This window comes from Mobula hypostoma, chromosome 1 (genome assembly GCF_963921235.1).
Source record: "Mobula hypostoma chromosome 1, sMobHyp1.1, whole genome shotgun sequence".
Classification (NCBI taxonomy): Eukaryota; Metazoa; Chordata; class Chondrichthyes; order Myliobatiformes; family Myliobatidae; genus Mobula; species Mobula hypostoma.
This window is the reverse complement of record NC_086097.1, coordinates 2,743,110-2,749,109: the sequence shown is the minus strand read 5'-3', so window position 1 is coordinate 2,749,109 and position 6,000 is coordinate 2,743,110. Positions and strand designations below refer to the sequence as shown.

Sequence of the window (6,000 nt, the reverse complement as noted above, 5' to 3'; positions counted from 1 at the left end):
ATCCCGATTCATGGACCCCACCATCTAGGCCAGACTCTCCTCACTGCTGCCACCAGGTAGGAGGTACAGGAGCCACCAGGTTTAGGACCAGTTACTGCCCTTCAAACATCAGGTTCTTGAACCAGAAGCAATATATATTGCTTATTTATTATTATTATTCCTATCTGTATTTGTACAATTCATAGATTGTTTGTCCGTCCTGCTGGGTGCAGGCTTTCATTGATTCTTGGATTTATTGTTATTGCCCGCAAGAAAATGAATCACAAGGTTGTATTTAAAAACGCAAACAACAGGAATTCTGCAGATGCTGGAAATTCAAGCAACACACATCAAAGTTGCTGGTGAACGTTAGTCCTGACGAAGGGTCTCGGCCTGAAACGTTGACTGTACCTCTTCCTATAGATGCTGCCTGGCCTGCTGCGTTCACCAGCAACTTTGACGTGTGTTGCACAAGGTTGTATACTGCGACCCGCATGTACTTGGATAATAAATTTACTTTGAACTTTGGACAATAGTTAACCTCGCACAATGATCCCTGCACCAGTGAGAAGCCAAGCCGTTTTATTTTCTGCTCTGCTCGGCCGGGGTTGCTAAGCTGCAGGAATCCGTGGCACCGGCTTTTAAATCCGAGCCCACGGGGGCTGGAGACTCGGCGCAGGTCGGAGCCGCCCCCTCCCTCAGCAATGCCGCCGCTGATTGGCTGCTCGGCGTTCAATGGGGAAGAGGCTTGGAGGGCGGTGGGGCAGCAGGAGACGGTCTGCTCTGTGCGGCGATGAGTTACTGAGGATTAATTGGTACAGGGGAGGGATGGAGCCGGACCGGGACCGGGCTGAGGCCGGCTCTGGAGTGCTCGGACTAAACCCGGGGAAACTTGCCTTTGGAAGGAGCGGTGAGTGGCTACAGGCGCTGGGGGTGGGTGGGGGAAAGTTTCGGGGAGGACAGTCCAGGCTACAGAGGGGGCTTGGGCCCAGGCTGTCGAGGAGGGGCGACCCACCGGGCCCACACCCCCGAACCAGGCTGCAGGGGGTGGGGGTGTTCGCCCGGGCCCTCTCCGCGCACGGCCCCGGCCCCCAGTTGCCTCTGAGAGTTCGTGGCGCCCGTCTTAATTCCGCTGAGACGGAGGTGGGGAGGGAGACCTTCGCCTTCCCACGTCTCCTCTTCCCAACTGATGCTAGTTTATATAGTGGCGCCGGCGTTTCCTCAATGCAGTCACTTTTTTATGTAAGAGTTCAACGTCGACAGTTATGAGAGAAGGAAAAAATGCAGCTTGTCGGTTGCATTTCAACCTCTGCATATCCAAAGTGGCTGTTTCTGTCTTGTCTAGGGTGCAGTATGAGTGTGTCATCGCAGATCATTTGCATTTTCACTGGGAGAATTATGCCTGTATGGGCGTTTTTTTAAAATTCCATCTTCTAACCTCCCTTAATAACTCCCACCACTCCTCACCCTTAGCCCTGTCCTTCAAGGTGGTGGTATGTTTTTATCGGCCTCTGTATGGAGCAGGATATATACATTTTTGCTGTCAAAGCTGTGCTTTTGGCGCACAGATCAGAAAATATAAATTGTAGTGATTCTGAGATTTTTTTTGGCATTGGAAATAATGGTACTAACAGTCCCGAGAATTGAGTGTTTCAGTACTTGGAATTTGTTTAGGATCAAGCTTTCAAAGTATAGCCTTGGAGGTTTTAAAAATGTGGTGCTTATCGGTATTATATCTTACAATGGCTTTGTTCGAATTAAGTAAACACTGTTGCTTATTCTAAAACTGATCAGCCAACGATGGCAATGATTAAACTATGGGTTTTAAGGTGGATCCTTGTGGTTCCTGTTTACGTAGTTTAACAATTGATCGTTTTTAGATAACCTTATGCTTGTTTGTCTCTGAATTTACAGAAAGTGTTATCTTCTAACATCAACGCATTTTCTAGTTAAATTATTTTTTGTATTTGCATACAATAATTCCAAGAGTGCTGTATTCTTTATTATGTTAAGCATTTAGTTGGCTTTTGTTCTGGTGAATGCATGAAATACAGAACCCAGTTGTTTGTCTGATCACAAACAAGAGAAAATCTGCAGATGCTGGAAATCCAAGCAACACACACAAATTGCTGGAGGAACTCAGTAGGCCAGGCAGCATCGATAGAAAAGAGTAGAGTTGATATTTCGAGCCGAGACACTTCACCAGGACTCGGCCTGAAACATCAACAGTACTCTTTTACGTAGATGCTGCCTGGCCTGCTGAGCTCCTCTAGCAATTTGTGTGTATTTGATTGTCTGTTTGAGTTTGGCCCATACTACTATCAACATCAGTTAATTTTACCATTTGAAAGATTGCTTCCTGCTTCCTCTTTTCATCTACAACCCCAGAATCCGAATTGGGTTTAATATCATTGGTGCTGCACATCTCTTTACAAGCATATCAGTACATCTGTAGAAATTTGTTCTGATCTTTGACATACCGAGTCAAACTCCTAATGAAATATAGCTGGCTTCCAACACTGCAATGAAAGCTGTACACAATTCATAGAGTATCTTGTTCTTCTGTCAGTGTAATCTGAATCAGATTCTTGTCAGTGTAATTGCATTCTTCTTCCGAGCTAAACTTTTTTTATTTTTGTGATACACCTGCCAGCCCTACTGCCCCAGCAACCCCTGACAACCCCAATTTAAACCTAGCCTAATCACGGAGCAACTTACAATGGCCCAATTAACCTACCTGGACTGTGGGGGAAAACTGGGGCACCCAGGGAGAACCCACACATTCCACATACAATGACTCCCTGCAGAACGGTGCTGGAATTGAACTGCGAAACAGCCTGAGCTGTAATAGCATTGCCCTAACTGCTATACTACCGTGCCACCAAAGGATAATGTTAAAGGGCTCAATCTGGTTCACACATGTAGCTGTGTGCATAACGAGAGAATTAATTCCATTCTCCTTTCCTTTTGCTATTGGTAATCATATTCTTCGAGTATTCCCTTTCAGAACGGAAATAAATTTCCTTGGTTGACTTTATTGAAAGGCCAAGATAGAGCGGACGAGGAGAGGATACTCTCTGTATACACGTACTGCGTTTAGATGTCGATAGGCTGATTGCACACCATCTTGGGTGCAATTAGAACTATTCCTGGGTTGGAATGCCCAGTGAAAGGCCTAGAGTGCATGTGGAGAGGCTGATTCCAATAATGGGAAAATCTAGGACCAGAGGGGACAGCCTCAGAATAGAACAGAGATGAGAAACTCCTAAGCCAGAGGGTTTTGAATCTGTGAAATTCATTGCCACAGACGGCTGTGGAGGCAGAGTCAATGAGCATAGTTAATACAGAGATTGATAAGTTCTTGATTACTCAGGATGTCAAAGATTATGAGGAGAAGGGAAGAGAATCAGGTTGAGAGAGATAATATAGGAATGGTGGAACAGACTGAATGGCCTAATTCTGCTCCTATGTCTGTTGATTTTATGGAAAAGATGTAATTGAATGAGCTGCTACCCTTCTTTCAGGTGTTGCATTTCAGATTGTGACAACCTTTCCTGTAAAGCAGTTTCTTAAATAGTCTGAGGAACTATGGCCATAATTAAATCTTCTGGTTATCAACGCTTTTGACACTGGAAACAATTTTTCATAATTTGCTCCATCAAAATACTGCACTCCCTTGAACACCTGCTAGTTGGCAAAGTAGTGAGGTTATTTTGTTGTTTCCAAATTCAGACTCTTTAATTAGAATGTTTAAATAATTGCCCTTTTGCTTTTGAATGTTCATCTATATACAAAGCAAACAGTGTGATGACAATTTTTAAGTCCTTAAATGAATAGGCCAAAACAATCAACTTGTTTACTCTGTAATTGATTAAATTATTTTAATTGATGTATTTAGAGATGAAACCAGATTGAGAGTGCTTTGAAAACATTAATTGATTCTGCAGCAACCTAATTTATTTTATAAAGTTTGATTCATTGACAGAAAACTTGGAAAGACAGTGGGTTTCCAGGCATTCAAAACTATAAAACAAGTTCTAGTCTTAAGAAATTGTGGTGCATTCTGATAGAATAACGTCTGATTGTTGTCAAAATTTGACCACTGTTATGAGGAACACAAAATGCTGGAGGTACTCAGCAGGCCAGGCAGCATCTATGGAAAAGAGTAAACAGTCGATGTTTCGGGCCGAGACCCTTCGGCAGGACTGGGGGAACAAAAGCTGAGGAATAGATTTAAAAGATGGAGGAGGGGAGAGGGAAGAGAAACACAAGGTGATTGGTGAAACCTGGAGGGGGAGGGATGAAGTAATGAGCTGGGAGGTTGATTGCTGAAAGAGACAGAACACCATCGAAGAAAGCAAAGGGGGAGGAGCACCCAGAGGGAGGCGATGAGCAGGCAAGGAGATGAGGTGAGGGAGGGAAATGGTGAAGGAGAGGGGTTGAGGGTATTACCAGAATTTAGAGAAATCGATGTTCATGCCATCAGGTTGGAGGCTGCCCGGATGGATTATAAGGTGTTGTTCCTCCAATCTGAGTGTGACCTCATCATGACTGGAGGCAGCCATGGATTGACATATCTATCGGAATGGGAAATGGAATTAAAATGGATGGCTACTGGGAGATCCTGCTTCTTCTGACTGACAGAGTGTAGGTGCTCAGCGAAGCTGCCTCTCAATCTACGTCAGGTCTCACTGATAGATAGGAGGTCACACCGGGAGCTCAGACTCAGTATATGAGCCCAATAGACTCACAGGTGAAGTGTCGCCTCACTTGGAATGATTGTTTAGGGCCCTGAATGGTGCAGGGGCAGGTAAAAATGGGATTTCCCAGTTGCCATCCATTTTAATTCCACTTCCCATTCTGATATGTCCATCCACGGCCTCCTCCACTTTCATGAAGAAGACATACTTGGGTTGGAGGAACAGCACCTTGGGCATTCCATTTGGGTAGCCTCCAACCTGATGGCATGAACATAGAATTCTCTAGCTTCCAGTAATGCGCTCTACCCCCGCTCCTACACTATTTCCCATCTCCTTGCCCACCCATTACCCCCCCTTTCTTTCTTTTATGGCCTTCTGTCTCTTTCACCAATCAACTTCCCTGCTCTTTACTTCATTCCTCCCCTTCCTGATTTCACCAATCACCTTGTGTTTCTCTCTCCCCTCCACCATCTTTTCAATCTGCTCCTCAGCTTTTTTTTTCTCCTGTCCCGCCGAAGTGTTTCGGTCCAAAATGTCGACTGTACTCTTTTCCATGAAATGCTGCCTGGCCTGCTGAGTTCCTCCAGCATTTTGTCTTGTTCGGTTTTCCAGCATCTGCAGATTTCCTCTTGTTTGAGCTGTTATGAGGACTCCTTTTTTTTCTGGCCCAATTCTCATGTGCCAGCAGAAACTAGAAATTTTATACCACATCCCCTTTTTTTAAAAAAAAGGAAGATTTTGAACCAATATATTTTAAATTGAATTTAGCTTCTGGTTATAATTGTTCTGGTTATACTCTTAGGAAAGTTACGCTGGAAAGGAAAATAATCTTGTGTATATAATACCAGAACAGTCAATGATTCAGCTTTCCAAAACAAAACTGTTTGTGGTGTTAACAGAAATGTGTGTGCATAAAGTACCTCTCCAAATCTCTTGGCCTTAATATTTGCAGCTGGACAGATAATGGCCAGGAAGAACTGGTCACACTTAGACCAGATGGTAGTCGGATGAAATGCTCTCTCGTTATTGTGCAGGAATGCCTCTGCTTCAAGGAAGTGAGCACCAATTCTAAGCAGTGGGAAAGGTTGTAGGTGTCAGTGCAGTGAGCTTGGATATTGCACAGCCATTGCAGGTTGTCTCTGGTGATGGATTTGCTTAAGTGCTGAGTGTGATCTCTCTCTTCCTGCTTTACAAGCAGTGCTGAAAAAATCATGTTCCTACTGCAGACAGCAACTCTCATCACTGTTCAGATACATTTCCTCAGTGCCTTGAAACTGGCCTGAATTTGACATCTGATTTTTTTTAAAAACTGAGGTCTGTG

General features: G+C 44.3%; 1 protein-coding gene across 3 annotated transcripts in view; it reads left to right on the top strand.

Annotated features, from left to right (window-relative positions):
* Positions 1-563: 563 nt before the first annotated feature.
* Positions 564-6,000, top strand: part of btbd7 (BTB (POZ) domain containing 7) — a 116,221-nt gene continuing 110,784 nt past the window's right edge. For all 3 annotated transcript variants that reach the window (XM_063043214.1, XM_063043224.1, XM_063043234.1), the window contains exon 1: positions 564-889. The gene's annotated coding sequence lies outside the window, so the exon portion shown is untranslated. The remainder of the gene's footprint in view (positions 890-6,000) is intronic.